Source organism: Symphalangus syndactylus, chromosome 21 (assembly GCF_028878055.3).
Source record: "Symphalangus syndactylus isolate Jambi chromosome 21, NHGRI_mSymSyn1-v2.1_pri, whole genome shotgun sequence".
NCBI classification, from domain to species: Eukaryota; Metazoa; Chordata; class Mammalia; order Primates; family Hylobatidae; genus Symphalangus; species Symphalangus syndactylus.
This window is the reverse complement of record NC_072443.2, coordinates 57,719,136-57,739,075: the sequence shown is the minus strand read 5'-3', so window position 1 is coordinate 57,739,075 and position 19,940 is coordinate 57,719,136. Positions and strand designations below refer to the sequence as shown.

At 45.8% G+C, this 19,940-nt stretch overlaps 1 long non-coding RNA gene across 2 annotated transcripts; it reads left to right on the top strand.

Annotated features, from left to right (window-relative positions):
- Positions 1–10: 10 nt before the first annotated feature.
- Positions 11–16,626, top strand: LOC129471419 (uncharacterized). 2 transcript variants are annotated; one of them, XR_008653584.2, is made up of 3 exons: positions 11–553; positions 3,089–3,189; positions 15,699–16,626. It is a non-coding gene; the product is annotated as an uncharacterized lncRNA (long non-coding RNA). The 2 variants fall into 2 exon arrangements; XR_008653583.2 differs by lacking the exon at positions 15,699–16,626 and adding an exon at positions 10,843–11,119.
- Positions 16,627–19,940: the final 3,314 nt, after the last annotated feature.

The window sequence follows — 19,940 nt, the reverse complement described above, 5'->3', positions numbered from 1 at the left end:
TCGGGAAAGGGCCTGGGGTGGACTCCAGAGACCTGCAGCCACGCGCAGCTCGCCGCCGCTGTTGTAAGCTGTTGTCAGCAAGTTCTTCCTTCTGGAATCCACCACTTGGGCCTAAGGGGAGGCTGGTTTGTGTCCTAGAAGAACCGGGTCCCTCCGCCCTAACCATCAGGTCGGCGTTACTTGAGGCGTTCTGATCCCTTCAGCCTTCCGGTGCCAGCTATGCAGTGATGGCGCCCCCTGGTGTCCAAGGAAAGAGGCGCGACTGCCGTTAAGTGCAGATCTTCCAGGGGAGAGAGGAAGCATTTCCGCCCGCCCAAATTCCCAAATTTCTCCTCCTTGGACCAGCCAGTCCACCTACCTCCATTCATTTGGGCATTTGTTCTTCATTTATTCATTCATCTGTTTGTTCATTCAAGCACCCACTGCGTTCCGGGTACCGAGTCTGACCCTGGAAGTACACAGATAGATCATGGCCAGGCTTTAGCATCAAGGAGCCCTCAGGCTGAGGGAGGCACAGGCTCTCACATCACAGCAGGATCTTTGCCTCCTGAAGGTAAGTGCAAGGGGCTCTGGGAGCACCCAAAGTGATCTAGGAAGTCTTCCAGGAGGAGGTGACCACAATTCAGCTCCGTTTTATTCCCACTGCCACTGCCCTGTTCTCTAAAGCCCTGCCCCTCTGTCCTCACAGCTGGAGCATCATTACCCTCTCTTCCAGGGCTTCCGCTTAGTCTAGACCTGGTGGACAGAGGGCTATCCTCCCAGGGCCCTATACTTGGCCACAGAGGCAGGCATAGGCACAGGCAGCCCCGAGGCACAGCTTCCCCTGCTGGTAATAGCGTTGATGACAAGGATATGGATATGGATATGGATATGAATATTAATAATAGAAGCTGCCATTTAGTGAGGGCTTAGTTTGTTCTAGGCACTGTGCTAAGAATCGTACAACATGACAACATCTAATCCCCACCACTGCCCATAGACATTGGATACTGGGATCATACCCATTTTACAGTGGGGTAAACTAAGGCTCAGTGAAGTTAAGGAGGGAACCTCACCAGTCATCTTCCAGTCAGGGAATCTGCAGCTTCTCATAATCCATACCTACCATGCTCCCTACCTTCCCTGCTGTTCACTGTGGAAGGTCTCCACTTCTGTCAAAGGTCAGCTCTGGACCCATTGCTGCATGTTCTAGAGAGCTTGACTGCGTAAATACTTTATTTTTTCTGAGATGGAGTTTCGCTCTGTCACCCAGGTTGGAGTGCAATGGTGCGATCTCGGCTCACTGCAAGCTCTGCCTCCCGGGTTCACACCATTCTCCTGCCTCAGCCTCCCGAGTAGCTGGGACTACAGGCGCCCACCACCACGCCTGGCTAATTTTTTTGTATTTTTAGTAGAGACAGCGTTTCACCGTGTTAGCCAGGATGGTCTCGATCTCCTGACCTCGTGATCCACCCGCCTCAGCCTCCCAAAGTGCTGAGATTACAGGCGTGAGCCACCGCGCCCGGCCGAATACTTTCTAATGCTAAAGTATTATTGGAAACCTCTCCTCCCTTCAGAGGAGACTGCTGCCCTTGGGGGGCTGGGACTTCTCTAAACCACAAAGCTACTACATGGCAGGGCCTGGACATGAATAGGGGTCAGGGACATTTCCACTTCTGTATCCCCAAGGGCGTCATCTTCAGTGGATGCTCAATGAATATCTGTTGCTTGCAGAAAACTGCCTCCTATTTAACACCTGATATTGGCCTAAAACTATCAGAACTTTTCTTTCCAATGCTCAAGCTGGTTTTGTTTGTGACAGCTAGAATCCTCAGGCAATGACATGAGGGAGATTGAACTGGCCGTTGCCGGGCCATGGTGTACATTTTCCTAGTGCCCACTATGTGCCAGACGTGGTTAGACTCATCACATCATCAGTTCCTCACGACGGCTCTTCAGTGGAGTCCATTTGACAGATGAAGTGGAGTCCCAGAAAGCTGAGAACTTTCAATACCCTGGACACGCTCAGAGCTACTCTTCAGGCCCCTGGACCCTTTTCTGTCCCACTAACACACCAAGCCCATTCCCTTCTCCAGGCCTTTGCACTGACTCTTCCCTCTATTTCTGCACACTCTTTCCCCAGGGTTTTCTCCTGGCTGGCTCTTCCTCATCATTCAACTCTGCTCAATGTCACCTCTTCTGGCCACCCTACTGACCCCTGTCACTTGCTACCTCACTACCCTGTCCAGCGGTGGCTGTGCTCTGAGACCCTCATTCATCTATGAGCTTGCTTGTTCATTGAATTTATTTCCTGCATGCATGAGAGCTCCCTGAGGGCAGGGACTCTGTCATCTGTGCCCCAGCATCCAGAACAGTGCCTGACATATCAGAAGTGCTCAGTGAATATTTGTTGAATGAACAGAATCATTTGCCGGTCTTGTCCATTGGATCTCTGACGGCCTTCTGATGCAGTAGGAAGATGGCCCTTCCTACTGCTGCCGCTCAGCTGTGACCCCAGTCCCTGGGGACCCTGCCAGGTGTCTAAGCCATCTAATAGAGCTGTCTTTCTAACCCACACTTCTGTCCACGTCACTCTCCTCAAAAAACATCCTCATCATCATCCTCATCATCATCATCATCCTCATCATCATCAATCTGTCACTTGATGGAGGCTGTGAAGCTGTCTGTCATCATTGCTATATTAAAAGTCCCCCGTATCTCAAGGTTTTATCTCCAATTTAGAGATGGGGGAACAGAAGCTTAGACAGGCTGAGGAACTCGCACAGGCCCACACAGCTACTGAGTAGCCAAACTGAGATTTGAACTCAGGTCAGTGTGATCCCCACTCTTAGCGGCTGTCTCCTACCATAGAGCATAGCTTTCATGTGCATCAAACTTGAGCGTGTGTCAGAATCATCTGGAGAGCTTGTTATATGCAGGTTACTGGGCTGCACTCCCAGAGTTTCTCACTCCACTTGTCTAGGGTACGGCCTGAGAATATGCATTTCTAAAAGGCTCCCAGGTGAGGTGACCACTGGCCTCACACTGAGAGAACCACTGGCCTAGAAAAAAAGCACAGCAGCCCAAACAAATAGAATTTTGTCTGCAGTTTCAGGAGGTTCATGGATCCCCTGCAGCCTCTCCATGTGCTTTGGGAATAGGGAAGCATCTATGGACCTCACCTTCAGAACCACTCTTCAAACAAACAACGTAAGTCAGATCCGTGACATCCTGAGGCCCTGAGTTCTGTTCAGCAAGTTTCCATTAAGCAAGGGCCACCAGAGTCTCGGTTTTAGTCCCTTTGCAAATCTGACTGTTTCTTAATAAAGTTAATTATCTGACCTTGAAACGTACCCTAGCTGACACACCACAGAAAGGCCTCCACTTGTCTCACCGACGCAAATGATAAATAGAGGGCCCAGAGCAATTTCTCTCAGAGATTTCATGTCAGTATTTTAATAATCGTTGAGCAGGGCCCTGGGAGCCAATTACAAAACTAGGACATATTTTTTTCTAAAACTGCTTGGTTTCCAACTCCTAAAACTTGTAGGCGTCTAAAACTGATGGATCTGAAGGGTTCTGACATAGTTTCCCCCAAGCATGAGTCGTGCACAGAATTTGAAATTTAGTTCCAGGAAAGCTGAAGCCGTGATGTTTCCCTCCTCTTCCCCTTCCTCCTCCTCCTCCCGCTGCTCCTCTTCCTCCCTCTCCTTCTCACTCTCCTCCTCCCATTTCCCTCCTCCTCTTCCCTCCCCCTTCACTAGTCTCCTTACTAAAACTGAGTTGCCCTGAGACTGAAACCTGGAGGTGGGAAGCCTGCCCAATTGTCGGCTGTGGGCACTGGGAGCCTTCAGCCTTCATCCTTTGTCTCACTGCTCGGCCAGTGGTTGGGGAACCTACACCAACTGCCTGGGTCACAGGGGGACTGGGGGGCCTGGGGCCGGGGTTCAGGGAAGCTCTGGGGCTGGGAAGTGACCAGCCACGCCTCCCAGGACAGTCTCAGGGTCTAGGACCTTTGGGAACCTTGGTTGGTTTCCCCTCTTGCCTTGGTGAGTTCCCAAGTCTAGGCCCACACATGGCAAAGGCCTGAGTCCTGTTAAAATCAGATCATCCTCCCACAGCCCCCATGGTGACTCCAGCACAGGCTAGTAGCAGGTACTCAGTCGTCAATACAAGCCTTCAAAAATGTAAATCCGATCATCTTGCAACCGCTCTCCAATCACTGGCTCCCATCACACCTGGACTAAAACCAAGCCTCCTTTGCAGGGCAGCCCCAGTCAACCCTGCTGACCCCATCTCTCTCCATTCTCTCCCTTGCTCCACCTGCTTGGCCACGCTGGCCTCCTTGCTGTCTGGTCCTCAGGCACTGCAGGCATGGTCCTGTCTTAGGGCCTTTGCACTGCAGTGCCCTCCTCCCCAGAGAGCTGCATGGCTGTCCCCCGCCTGATTCAGGCCTCTGCTCAAACATCACCTTCCTAGACACCCCCCAGCTAAAACAGCGCTTCCTACCCACACTGCATGTGCTGCTCTCTTTCTTCAAAGCACCAGTCATTCCCCTTATATTCTGTGCTAACTGTGCATCTATTTATTATGTCTGTCTCAAAAGAAGGTCAAGATCATGAAGTCAGGGGCCAGGTCTGGCCTTCATCTACCATTGTATCCACAGGGCTGCACTCAGAGGAAATAGTAAATATTGAATGAATGAATGAATGAGCGAATGAATGCTCCCACTGATGGAGGAGTTGATGTGAGCTAGCGGGGTGCTTTTTGCATTGATCCTTTCACCCATCCTGCAAGGTGGGGATTTTCAGTTCTCCTTAGGACACAATGATGGCTCAGCTGAGAAAGAAGGCTGACATACCCAAGGTCACCCAGTGGTGAGGGGGGCCTGGGCAAGCGACCCAAGTCTGTGTCACTGCATGCCTATGGATGAGTGGTTACCTGCTGACAGCACAGCCCAGGCTCACTGCAGGTGAGGTGGCTCCTGGGAAGGACCAGTCCCATGGTGATGGAGTACAGGTGGAAGGTGAGAGCTTGGGGCTCAGGCAGCAACATGGTTGGCTCTTGCAAGGAGCCTGGGAGTGCCCCTAGAGGGAGACTGAGGCTGGGCAGGGCCCTAGGCAGACCTCAGAGCAGTCCCCAGATGGAGACTGTCTGAAGGCTAGGGCTGGTCAAGGTGGGCTGGTCCCAAATCTTTTCAAGCCCTCTGCCCGACCCCCCACTGACTTCTGGAGCTGCCATGGCCCGGCCCTGCCAGGATGGGCTTTTTGGACAGGGCTGGTGCAAGAGGTGGGATAGAGACAGGGGCCAGGGCTGGGGGTCGTGGACTCCACTAGTGGACTGTAAGCTTCTGTCTGGGGCAACAGAGGAGGTGGCAGAACTATCGGGAGAGAAGGGAACTGGCTCTCTGCTCAGAGCACCCTGGAGCAACACACAGGCAATGGGAAGTCCTGGGCATCTTGACCGTCAGCGTGGTCCAGGGCCCAGCATGCTTCCAAGAGGCAGGCAAGAGAGTGCCTGGGGCTTCTCCACTCCAAGCAAATGGGGCTCCACCCAGAAGGACAGAGCGCCTGGGAAGAGGAGCTGCAGTGCTCAAGCAGTAGAACTTCCTCCAGGCTCACTCCAGGATACACTGCAGGGGACACTGTGTCCTCAAAAGCAGGACAAGCCTGCCACCCAGTGCTACCGGGAGCCACCACAGCAGCCAGGCAGGGTGGCTGGCGGTCCGGCCCCACCAGGGTGTTCTCCAACCTGTGTCTGGCCTCTGGGAATCGCAGCGGGCTTTAGGGCTCTGTGATGACTCAGGCTGCTGCTTCCTCACCTAAGAACACCGCCTTGCATCCGATTCTTCACATCTGTTTCTTCAATCCTCATCAACTTGCAAGTTTAAGAGGACTTAAAATTCCAGGAGAGAAGCACCGTGGGTCCGGAAGGTCATGGCCTGAGTAAATTAAAGCAGCAAAACGACTGAGCGGCCAGAGAGCAGGGAATGCAATGGAGATATCAAATCTCAGGCACCCACTGCAAATGATCACTGTGAGGAGGGGGCGGCCAAGGGGCGGAGGCAACGCTCTCATAAAATGAAGTCAGCCTGAAAACAACATTCTGCTGGGCCCCCCTTACCAGTCAGGTCTGTTCAGAGGGCTTTCAACTAGGTGGAAGGATTGGACCCAACTGGTCTTTTAATATTTTTATTATTATATATTACATAATGTTATGTAACATATTTTATTTCCATATTATATCATATATTTATCTCATATAATAAATATCTATCATATATTTATCTCATATAATAAATATCTATCATATATTTATCTCATATAATAAATATCTATCATATATTTATCTCATATAATAAATATCTATCATATATTTATCTCATATAATAAATATCTATCATATATTTATCTCATATAATAAATATCTATCATATATTTATCATATGTTTATATCATATATTTATTATATTTATATAATATATGATATAATATATTTATAGTTATATATTATATAATTACATATATAATATTTATTATATATAATGTATATTATCACTATGTGTAATATATATGTTATATTATATAAATATATAATACTATTAATAATATAGAAATAAAATATATTAATAATATGTGTTATTATTAATATATAATCTCATGATTGTATTTATAGTAGTAGTTATTAATATATCAATATAAGGATATTATACTATTATATTAACATGTTAATATAACATATTAATATATTAATATTAATTAATTTAATATATATTAATCAACATATTATGTATTAATGTTTAATTAATATATTCATAATATCAGTATGTTCCTATACTATATTAATTATAATATTATAATATGATAAAATATGACATTCATAGATCATATATTAATATATTATGTTAACATATTTATATATGAATATATATGACATATATAATATATTCATATGTAATACATTAACATATAACATTAATATATAATATATTCACTTATGTCATACATTAATATATAATATATAAACATATACATTAATATATAATATATTCATATGTCATATATTCATATATAATATATAAATATAATATATTTAAATATATAAATATATAATATATTCATATGTGACATATGAATATATTAATATATGTCATATGGGATATAATGTCATAATAGAATATATCAATATAATATATTAATATATATCAATATAATATAATAATAGATTAATGACTATTAAATATATATTTATGTATATTCATATTAATAGTTATTAACAATCAAGATATACTTGTCATAAAATCATTAAAATAAAATTAATAATAATTAATCTTCACACTTCCCTATGACCTAGGAACCCCCATTCCCTCACTTTACAGATGAGGAATCTGAGGTACAGGGAGGTAAAGTAACTGATCCAGAGTCAGAACTAGAACAAGCCTGAGCCCGGATTTGAACTCAAGTCTCCTGGCCCCAGAGCCCAAGATCCCAAGCCACGATGCCATAGAGACTTCCTGGTCTTACAAGTTTTTGGGGGTTATCAACACAAATCTTGGAGAAAAAGATACTTCCTTGAGAAAGATTGGTTTGAAAACTTCTACTAAGAAACAGCTTTGTGCATACTTCTCTTTAGTTATACTTTTTAAATGGTTTTATATTTGGAAAGGAGAAAGAAAATGAGAGAAAACACCAGCACACCAACAGGGCCAGTCTACGGCGAATTTGTGGAGGACTCTGGTCTTCTGAAACCTCCACTCTCGCCCTTTCTTTCCCTTCAGAAAGTCCTATCCCCACCCCCAGTCACTCTTCTTTGTGTTTAAAGACTTGCTCTTGTGAAAACTCCTAATCAATGCATCAAAAAGGAGTTATAGGAAATAAGGTTTTAGGGAAGGGCAAGAAAGAGGAAGTGAGGGTGGAAAGAAGAGACGAGGAAAGGGGAGCGCTGATGCTTACTGAGCCCCAATAAAGGACAGACAAGGTTCCAGGGTCACTCTCATGTTTTTTATTTGAACCTTACCTCCACCCTGTGGGATGGACATTATTTCCCCCACTTAAAAGGTGCAGAGACTGAGGCTGAGGGGTTTGGGGGGCTTGTTTGAGGCTGCCCAGCTAGGAAGTGGCAGAACTAAGACTCACACCTAGTCCACTCGACTTCACCCATGTTCTCACCCATCCTGTGGAGTCCACTGAGCCCCTGGAGGTGCCCAGCATGCCCTGGGAGCTGGGGGTGCTGAGATGAATGCAACCCAGCTCCTAATGTCCACCAGTTCAGGCCATCATTGGATGTCATTGGCCTGACATGAGGGACATTGGACCCGCATGTCAGGTGGGGCTCATGCCACTGAAGTGGTAACCAGACTCCTAGTTCAGGCTGGGCCAATCCTGGCTTTTGCACTGTTGGAATATTACACATGCAGCAAAAGAACCATGCAGGAGACAGCACTCTTCACTTGGTCACCGTAGAAAAGCTAACAAAGGAAGGAGAGCATGTACCATAAGAAAAGATGAGATTTGGTGTTTTAAGTGACTGTGCCCCAGGTTAGCTGTGTGACCTCAGGCAAGTCACTTCACCTCTCTGTGTTTCAGTTTCCTCATCTGTAAAATGGGGCTGATGCTTTGGCTTAACCTACCCACAGGGCTTCAGGGGGCTGTGAAATAACATAATGGGTTTGCAGGCAATCTGTAAACTGGAAAAGTATTTTGCTATACAGGTAATCTTATTATGATCATCACACATTATTATCAATTACTTTCTGAATCACTCCTGTGAAGTAAACTAGTGCTGAGATCTCAGGCATCAGACTTCCAGAATTCAAGAGTGGCTTTGATCTCCACCTGCCCCCAGCCCTCATCATTAGCACATGGATGTCTCTCATTGATGAGTTCCTCTGTCGATGGGCATCTCCCCCCATTTGATAGATGAGAAAAACTAAAGTCAACTTGCCCAACATCTTTCAGCTTACAAGTAACAGAATCCAGATCACCAGATTCACTACCCCTTTCTACACCTGTTACCCTTCCCTGTGCCCTCACACCACCACCAACACCCATACAAAGGATTAGGACAAGAGAGGGGCCTGGTGGGGGCTCCAGACCAGGCTGGCATGAAAAAGCAGCCCAGTGGCCTAGGACCAAGATCCTGAGGACCGAAGACCTCATTTATAAAAACCAAAGAGAGTCTTGAGGAAAGTTAATTGAAGTGAACGAAATCTCAGAGAATTTAGCACTCAATTTGAGATACTATTTTTGGCTGAACCAAGAGTGAAAAGACAAAGGAAAGTGCACCGAAATGGAAGAGAAACTAATTTGGAAGACATAATAGGGAGCAAACTTCTCAAATTTCCTCTGAGCCCAGGAGACGTGATTATTCAAGAAATAATTAGATGCTATCCTGGGGGTAATAAAAGCTAAAAATGAAGAGGAAAGAAATTGAAAGCTGCCAGAAAGGTCACAGGCTGCTCTCAATATTGTTTTCCTTTATAGATTTGAAGATGCAAGAATTAATTTGAAAAAGAACAATAAGGCAGTACAAACTAATCGGAGGGGAAATTGAGCTGGGAGAATCTCAACATCTTACCCATCTGGATCACTCTACTGGGAAATGCAGAGCCAGGTGGATTGTGGACCTAGGCAGGGTAGGCAGTCCCTTCCTAAAATGGCTGGAGGAAGGCAAAAGGCAAAAAGGCTGGAAGAAGGCGAAAGGGTGTCTCCAGTGTCTCCTGCCCCAAAGCTGAACTGTCCTCTGACCTTTGGGGTCAGCAAACCTTTTTCTGTAAAGAGCCAGATGATGAACACTTTTAGCTTTGAGGGCCATACACTCTCTGTTGCAACTACTGCTGCTGTAGTGTTAAAGTGATAGTAGCCAGTATGTAATTGAATGGGTGTGGCTATGTTCTAATAAATCTTTATTTACAAAAACAGGCAGTGGGCCAGATTTGGCCCGCAGGACGTAGCTTACTGCCTGAATTACCGCAGTAACTCCCACCTGGGCTTCCTACTTGCAGTCTGACTCTGCTTCCATCCACTAAAAAACATTGGCTACTAAGAAGAATCTTTAAAAAATGGAACTAATGGTAATAATGATGATGATGACAACAGTAACAACATGACAACTGCTAGCACAGGAACACGGAGAACTTAGTAGGTGCCAGGCATGATTCTTAGCAATTATGTAGCATCTACTATCCTTACAAAAACCTTTATGAAGACAGTGTCATTTACAGATGGGGAACTGAGGCCCAGAGAGGTGAAGTAACTGACCCAAGATCACACAGCTGATAGGCGTCAGAGGAAGGATTTGAGCAACCCAGACATTCTGGCTCCAGAGTCCATGCTCTTGGCTTATATTTTACCTTTTTTCTTATACTTTACTTCCTAAAATATGATTGGCTCCAAATTCTTCAGGGACTTTTCACTGCTTATAGGATCAAGTCCAAATTCCTTAGCTCAATATACCAGGTCATCTGTGACTTGGTTCACCTCACCTCTCCACCCTTTTTCCAAGTCTCATCCCTATGTATCTAGAACTGCTTGAAGAGCCCCAAATTTTCATGCCTGCATTCATGCTACTCCCTCTGCCTGGATTACCCTCTCCTTCATTCGTTAACACTTACTCTCCCTCCCAGACTCAGCCCTAGTGTCATCACCTCTAAACAGCTTTCTATGACCCTGTTGCCCATTCTAATTTGATAAGTCACTTCCTCTCTTTGAGTCTTAGTTTCCATACCTATAAATTGGTGGAGGGTATTGAAAGGGAGAGAAAGAGTGTGTGCTGCATGACTCCATTTCTGTTGAAAACATTTAGTCTACCTAAGTGTGGAGCACAGCTCAGCTTGGCTGCGTGCCTGACAACCTGTATTTTCAGTCTGTTTCCCCAGGGACTGAGCTCTTCCCTCTGGACCTGCAGAAGAAGAAAAACTGCTTTGTGTGATCCCAGACTCCCTAACTCCAAGAACAGTGCAGTTTTCTCAACCTCATATTGAATGAAGAACTGCATTTGCCAGGATGGGCAGCTCAATTAAGACATGCCTTCAGAATACCAACTCCTTCTGCTCTCATTCTGATACTCCAAGGAACCTCTGGCCTGTCAATTATCCCAAAAAAATCTGTTATCCCTCAATGCACTATTCAAAACACTTTCACTCTTTTCTCAGTCCTTCATTTAAAAGTAACTTTGATTTCCTTCACTTAGTGTGGCAGAAAAACAAATACTGCATGCTCTCATTTATATGTGGAATCTGAAGTAGTCAAACTCATAGAAGCAGAGATTAGAACAGTGGTTCCTGGCAGTAGGGGGAGGGGAAAAGGGGGAAGAAGTCAGTCAAAGGTTACAAAGTTTAAGTTATGCAGGATGAATAAGTTCTGGAGATCTAATATACAGCAACAATGTGACTATAGCTAACAATACTGGATTGTATACTTGAAATGCACAAACATTAGCTTGACTGTGGTGATTATTTCACTATATATACATATATCAAATCATCACATTGTACCCCTTAAATATATACAATTTTAATTGCCAATTATATGTCAGTAAAGCTGGGTGGGGGGAGCTTTGAATTACAGCCCAGGAGTTGCAACAGACTGCTGTTCTAGGCTATGACCTTCCATCCTTCTATCCATCTACTTTCCCTTCCATCCATCCATTCTTCCTTTCATCCGTCTTTCCACCTATCCAGCTATGCATCCATTCTCTTATTCATGTCATCCATTCACTAATTATAGAATTGACCGAGTGCCCACTCTAAGCCAGGCCCTGCACTAGGGTCTAGTAGACAGAGGTGACCCCACCCTCAGGGAGCTCACCATGTAATAGGGAGGACAGAAAGTGCTCATTCTCCTTCAACCTATGGATCTCCCTTCCCCTGCCATTATGCACAGGATACCCTGGGTCCTAGTTCCTGGGGGTGCCCAAAGTCCTGCCCCACCATCGTCATGTTCCCTCACCTCCTCCTCCTTGTGTCTCTTCCTCAGTGGTCTGCATTTCCTTCCTCCCCAGAGGATAACACTCTACCTCCCTGTTGAGGCTAACACCCTTCTTCCTCACCTCTGTCCTCTTGATCTCATTCGCTCCCGCCTTCTGCAGCCTCTTGATTCTCCATTAATTACCATCTCCTTTCTTATTTATTTAATGTTTGTATTCAACAACTACCACCTTGGTCTGAGCCACTGGGATCCGCAGTCAAGACTATCGCAATTGCCTCCTCACTGATCTCTCTTGCCCTCCTGGTGTCTCTTCTCAACACAAGGATCTGCATAGAATGCCAGTCAGATATTGACACATGTCTGTTCCAAACCCTCTGGTGGATCTCCATCTCACTCAGAAAAAAGCCAGAGTCCTTACTCTGTCCTATGAGGACCCACGTGATCCTGACCTGCTACCTCTCTGATTCTTCCCCTACTGTTCCCCCCCACTCACCCAACCCAATCACACTTGGCTGTTTCTCAAGCATCTCTGCCTCAGGGCCTTTGCACACAGTGCTCCCTCCACCTGGGGTGCTCTTCCTACAGATCTCCCATGGCTCACTCTCTCCATTCCTTCAGGACTTCCTCAAACACTCCTCATCAGCCAGGCTTTCTCTGACCACTGCCAAAGAATAGCATCCCAGTCCTCCTCTGGACTTATTCTCATGACATGCTCAGCCAGCGGACATAGAAGACATTTGTTGATTTATTTTGCCCCATTAGAATGCAAATCCCATGAAACCAGGGGTGTCGTCTGTTTTGGCTCACTGCTATACAGCAGTTCGTGGCACAAGGTATATGATAAACACATATTATAGAATGACTGAATGAATGCATGAATGAATAAATGTCCACCTCGCTACCAAATCTTTCCCTCATCCTTCCATCATGTCCAAAGTCTCCGTTGTTTAAAACAAACAAAACAAAACAAAATCCTTTCTTTGCCTATTGAACTTATCATCTTTGTTTTTCCTCTCATCACCAAATCACTTTTTGCAGAATTACCAGAAACAACCTCATGAAGTCGTGCAAAAATGAAAAGTCTTATATGATCCCATCAGCATCCATAATAACTACACAGGGCTCTTTTTGTTTTTTACATAAACGCCATCATTGTGCACATAAATTTTGAGGTCCTCTCCCTCGCCTAATCATTCCCTGTACATGGTGACCTTAGTTCTAGATGCAAGGTGGCTCAAGGCAGCATTTTGTAATTTTGGAATTTCCTTCATTCTGGTTCCACTTTCCAACTTTTGCCACTCCTGCCACCCTCTTTACACTCTTCAACTCAGTATTCTTTCTTTAAAATAACTCACTTTTTTATTTATATATGACCATTATTATTATTATTATTATTATTATTGGCAGGGTCTCACTCTGTTGCCCAGGCTGGAGTGCGGTGGTGCAATCACAGCTCACTGCAGCCTCGATCTCCTGGGCTCAAGCCATCCTCCTGCTCCCGAGTAGCTGGGACTACAGGTGTGCGCCACCACTCCTGGCTAATTTTTTTTTTTTGTAGAGATGGGGTTTTGCCATGTTGCCCAGGCTGTTCTTGAACTCCTGGGCTCAAGTGATCCTCCCAAAGTGCTGAGATTACAGGCGTGAGCCATGGAGCCTAGCCAGATAAATTTATTTTTAACTTTAAAACTTATAATACTACCAGAAGTGGGAAATCCATGTGACTAGCCAAAATTTGAGTGTAACTATAAAAATAAAACAAAAACAATGTGATTAAACGCTAGATGGAGACAGGCTGTTACCTGCTGAAGGCTCTGGTCTGAGCCTCCCCATGCCTGTGGCTCTTTGTGAAGATCAGTCAGCTTGGTGAGTGTCTGAGTGCCTTGAGGACCCGGGAGCTCCAGACCACTGAGACCTGATGGGAGCCATCGGGACAGAAAGACCTTGGTGATGCACTTCCATTCACACAAGGTCCTTCTAAGGCACTGAATGCCCGTGAATTCATGGCACTTGATGTTCCACTTGTGTTCCCCCAAAACACACACTCACTTTCCAAGTGATGCCTGAGCTGCCACCTTGGAAGGTCCTGGAATGTTGGGAAGAGCTAGACTTCAAGGCAGTCTTCAGGGCCTGTTCTTTCCCAGTCAGTTCTTGCCTAGTTCCTGGCTTGCTCAAAATCTCAGATAAGTCACTTCTCCTCCCTGAAAGTCAGTTTCCTCATTTCTAAGAGAAGCAGATGATTTCTGGGATTTCTGACATTTATAATCCACTGGGAATTATGCTTATTATTTTAATGATACACTTAATATTCCACAAAATTAATATGCCATAACCCACTTAACCCTACTATTTGGCGTTTATATTATTTCTGGTCTTTTACTGTTCTAATGTGCCTCCCCTTCTCCATAAAAGCGGTTTTTTTCTATTTTAAATTATTTCAGGATAAATGCCCAGAATTGGGATTTCTAGTTTAAAATATGTGGGTCTCAACTTCTATTGGCTGATGGCTCTCCCAGAGGCTTGCACCATTTCACAGCTGCACACGCAGGGCCTAGGAGAGTGCTCAGGGGACAGCCTTGAGTGTGAGCATGAGGAATCTCTGAAACCCTTTTTAGACACATTAAGCAGTCGGAGGCTTTGGGCAGATTGTGAATTGGAGAAGAAGAGCTGGTGACCCTTCAGGCAAAGCTGTGATTAGGCTCAAAGTTCACCCCTTGAAAGCTCCACTGGCCACAAACATTCTCCCTCTTGTGCTTCCTCCTCTCTCCCCAGTGCTCTGACATCTGGAACAAGTAAAAGATTTCAGAGGAGGGAACCTTTCCCCCTTGTTTTCTCCTGTGGCCTGTCACTTCCCCTGACTTCTTCCAATGAGGAGGCTCCCAGCCTTGGTCACACCCATCAGGATGGAAATAAATCCAAAACTGCAGCCAACACCAGCACACTTTGAGATCGGTTTGAATGTTTGGGAATATTTTATTCTTGGGTTCTGAGGAAGGTTGTGTGCTTTTTCTAGAGCTCTCTCTCATTCATTTCTTGGATAAACAATTTCTCTACTTCATCCCACAGTGGGAAGGCTTCCCTCTGTATCACAGCGTACACTCCCATCTCCTGACTGAGTGTGGCTGCTCCCCAAGGGCGGGGATTTGTGTCTGTCTTGTTCACGGCTGCATTTCTTGTGTGGAGGGCAGTGCCCGGCACATAGAAGAGGCTCTGTGCATATTTGTTGAATGAGTGGATGTTGCAACCAAGATCCTCCACTTTGCCTAGGGTGGGCTATGGGGTCAATTGTAGGAAATGGGGTCAATCCATTTCAGTCAAGCTTTCATCCCCAAAGGGCAAGATAGTTTTCTAACAACATGGCAGCTTATGGAGAAATAAGGATTTTCTAGAATGGAGAACTTCAGGATTATTCAAGTTCAAATTCAGAATGTGAATACAGTGAGGTCTATGAGAATCATTTCTGCAGAAGATAATTAGAACGTGTTTCTTTCTACCCCTGGAAGAAGGAGACACTCAATCTGAGAAGAGAAGAAAAAGGTTAAAAAGAGAGAGAGAGGCATGAGGGAGAAGAGAAGGAGAAGAGGAGAAGAGGAGAAGGTGTTACTCAGAGGACAAATGCAATCAAAGAATAAAAAGCCAAAAAGTTCCAGACCTAGCTGGAAAATATTTGTTCAATAAGTCATAAAAGCATTGGGGGCAGGGAGTAACTAGGTTTAAACTGATTAAACATAAGTTTATAGACGTTTTCCAGGGTGACATGTCAAGGTTGCCCCAGTCCTGGATTCTGCCCTCCAGAACCTGCAGCTGAGGAGTCACCTTCAGGGGAAGAGGTGGACCAAGGAGGAGGAGCCAGCCAGCCTCAGGCACAGAGAACCCAAGCCAGAACCCATCAGGACCCTGGAGAGCTCCGAGCCAGCTGGACATTCAGTGTTCTGCATCATGCAGCAAATCTGGCCAAGTTGGGAGAAGTCTTCTTTCTCAAACCCCCTTCTGACTTTTAAAGGAAGGGAGGCCTTCCACTCTGTTGAGAACTTGTGTTACACGAGGACACAGAGGCTAAAAAGTAGAATCTTGGAGTGTTGGGGCAGAAAGTGGCTGTCACTGACTTCCCTCTGAGATTCCAACCTCAAATCTGACTACATCACATAATCACTACCTGCAGTGGTCAAGTTCTGGTTCCAAAGCTGGTCTCTAACCTCGGGGAGGAAATTTAACACCAGAAAGCCTACAATGAAAGAGCTACTAAAAAAATAATAAATGGCTCACATTCTGTGAGTAGCATGTGTATTTGGTTCTAGAGCACCAGAGAAGTGAAATGAACTAGACAAAGTTACCCCCAAAATGTTCCATATGATTTGGATGTGTGTTCCTTCCAAATCTCATGTTGAAATGTGATCTCCAATGTTGGGAGTGGGGCCTGGCGGGAGGTGATTGGATCACGGGGATGGATACCTCATAAATGGTTTAGCACCATCCCCCTGGTGATGAGTGAGTTCTCGCTCTGGGAGTTCATGAGAGATCTGACTGTTTAAAACAGCATGGCACCTCCCCCCACCACTTCTTGTGCCCACTCTCACCATGTCACATGCTGGCTCCCTGCTGCCTTCCGCCATGATTTTAAGATTCCTGAGGCCTTACTAGAAGCCAAGCACATGTTGGTACCATGCTTCTCATACAGCCTCCAAAAACAGAAGTCAATTAAACCTGTTTTCTTTGTAAATTACCCAGTCTCAGGTATTCTTTTATAGTGACACAAAATGACCTACCACAACGATGCCTCACATTCTCAAGAGAAACCAGATGTGCAAAGGGTTTAGGAGCCTGTTTGACTCTAACTCCTCCTCAGAGAGCAGCAATGGATCTTTTGGGGTTCCTGCAAGATATTCCCATCTAATGGCACCAGAAGAGTGGTCCACAAAGACTCTAGGCTTTGCAGTTCTTTGTACTCTACCCTGTCTTCCTTTTCCTCTTTCCGCAGCAGAAAGCCTACAGTGTGAAAGAGCTACGTAAAAACCAATAAATGGCTCACTGTCTGAGTAATGGTCATTGTGCTTATCATAGCTCACTGGACAACGATTGACTCCTTGCTGGTTGGAGAAAGTATGAGGCCCTACTCGTTCCAAAATTTGCTTTGCTTCTTGCCTGGCTACAGTTTAGTTCCTTCTGGGGCTCATCACTACATACTAGTTGACTGTGGCTACAGAAATTGTGAGGCCCTGATGCCAGAGCAATTCAAGATAGCTGGATTGTGATGCCACTCTGAGGCAAGAATCACAATACAGCTTAGAAAGAAAATGCCTTGCTCAAGGTCAATAGCAAATATGCAAAACCCAGAGCTGTGATGGGCATGAGAAGCTTCGAAATTTGGAAGAGAGACTCAAGTCTCAAAGTAAAGCTCTCATTAATCCCAGGTGGTGCATCTCTTGAGGCCTACAGGATTCTCTTAAGTGTGTCTGGCATTGAGTTTTATCCCCAGTGTGTGTCATGAGAAGCATAAAAATGTGACCTCTTGTTTCCAAGTGTCCCCTCACCCAGGTGTGATGAGGTCAGAAATTCCACCCTTGCAGACAGCAGGAGTTTTTTGGGTTGAGCATTGACCGTCTTCCTGGACCCTCATTTGGAAGGCAACCAGTGCCTCAAAGATGAAAGACTTCCACAGCTGACCTCTAGCCTTGAGTAGGAAATTTAACACCAATAACTGTACCCTTGGGACAGGACTTCGCAAAGGTCCAGACAGTGGTGGTGGCTTAGTTCCATTCTCAACCTGGCCTTCTAAGACTATTGCTGCTTTGTATTCATTATCTATGAGTGGTTTGCACCTTTGGTTGCATATTAGAACCACTTGGGGAGCTTTTAAAAACCTCAAGACCAATATTCCACTGGTCGTTTCTGGGGATGGAGCTCAGGCCTTAGTAGCTTTTAAAGCTCCCCAGGCAACACCAGTGTAGCCAAGCCTGTGAATTGCAGCTCTCCTGGGAGAGCAGAGAATGGAATTGTAACCACTTCTAAGTCCACTGAGCTGAGCACAGTGTCCTGCCCACAGGAAGCAGTTTTTAATCCCTATTGCACTAACAGTGGCAGTTAGATCGAGTTCCAGTACAAGTAAAACTCACAGGACCTTACATGGCTATGCTCACCAAGCTAAGATTTATTTCAGGAAAAAAATACAAGACATTAAGAGCATTAAAATGAGGATATGCATCAGGGCCAGAGGCTGCCTCATAGTGAGGGGTTCTGAGAGTCAGGGGAGAGCTCCAGTTGTTACACTGATGTGGGACAACCATGTGCTTTTTCTTTCAGATCAGGATCTACTGATACACCTGAGGTATTAGAATGAGGAAGCACACAATGGCGGGCTCATCATGTAGGCACACATGCTGCGTTACCAGCCCCGGCACTGCACAGGGTTCCCTGAGGGAGCCCCTGAGGCAAGTTGCAGGTCATCAGTCTCATTGTGACCCTCAAACAATGCTGACAAGCTGATATCAGACACCCTGGAACTTGTCTCCACCCATGGTAACCAGTCAGTACCTTTCATGCCTTGCCCGGGGGTCCATGTTGTGCAGGCCCATCTCTTACTTCAGCACGACAGCCCAGGCTGATTCCAGACCTGCTGCAATGAGCCCTCAGTGCACCTGGGAGGTAAATTTAACCTGCTTTTCTTGAAACCTTGATACTCAAAGTGAGATCTTGAATGAACAGCATCAGGGTGACCTGGGAGCTTTAGAAAAACTGGATGGCAGGTCCCAGCCCAGAACTACTGAGTCAGAACCCGCATTTTCACAATGCACTTCCCCCCAGGAAGTACTGTGCACATTGACATCTGAGACTCACTGCCTTGAAGGCCACCACACTCGTGCTGTTTCTCTTCCCACTGTTCAGGTTGGCCCTCATGCCAGCCAGGCCAGTGTGTTAAGACCAGTGTGGGCATCCCAAGAAAAGGAAAGCCCCTGCATCATGGCCCAGACCCTAAGTCCACCATGTCAGCTCAGGGGGTGCAGAGTGCATCTATAACCTGGTCCCCTTCACTGGGAACCATCATGACTGAGGGCTGGGTGACCTTGTGCTGCTGGTGCAGGGTGATATGTGTCCAGGGAACAGGAGGGCACTCCTATCATTGCCACTCTTCTCTCACCCAACGCATATATTCAGATGAAGTCAGGGCAGAGCTGCAGCCAGTGCAGCCTTGAAGGGGAAATTCGCATGATTAATTTACTATTACCACGACCGCTCACAACAATAGCTAACGTTGAATACCCATCTTTGAGTCATCCTACTATCAGCTAGCATTTATTTGGGCATCTGGTATGTGCTAGGCACCATGCTCTTTATTCACACTAACCTATTCAGCAGCACAACCGTCACTACATTGATATATTGTTCAAGATCACCCATACTGAAGAGGCAGTGCCAGGATTTGGATCCAGGTATCTGATTCCAAACACTTCACTCTTAACTCTTACCCTGCTCTTCTTTGAGAACTGACCCATCCAAACATGTTACAGGAGTGAACACAATAGATACAATGTCTGCCTTGTGGTCTAAAAGGAGTAATTCCTGAGCATGTGTGGTGTGCACTGTATCACTTATTTACACGGCAACCTTAAAAGGTGAGGGTATTATGATCCATATTTGACACATTGAGGTAGGGCTCAGAGAGGCTGACTAACTTTCCCCAGGGTCACACAGCTGGGTCTGGCAGGGGTGGAAGGGGTGGATGACAGCTCCAACTTGCCTCTGTGAGAGCTAAAGGGCTCAGGGTGTGTACGTGAGTACTGGGGATTTTCCAAACTTCCCTGGCTCCTTGCCAGCTTTCCTCAGCCAGAATTTGGGAGTCCTCAAAACCCCACAGAGGGAAGCTAGCATCTTCTTTGTTACACTCTGGACTTCCCAGAGGCAGTTTCCCTGTCCCCAACATGCTGCATGTGACTTGATCTCTCTGAGCCCCTGCTTTCCGGTCCGTAAATGAGATCTTGAGTGGTCTCATGTACCGTCATTGGCAGGGTCAGTGGGATGCCCAAATAAAACAGCCCATGG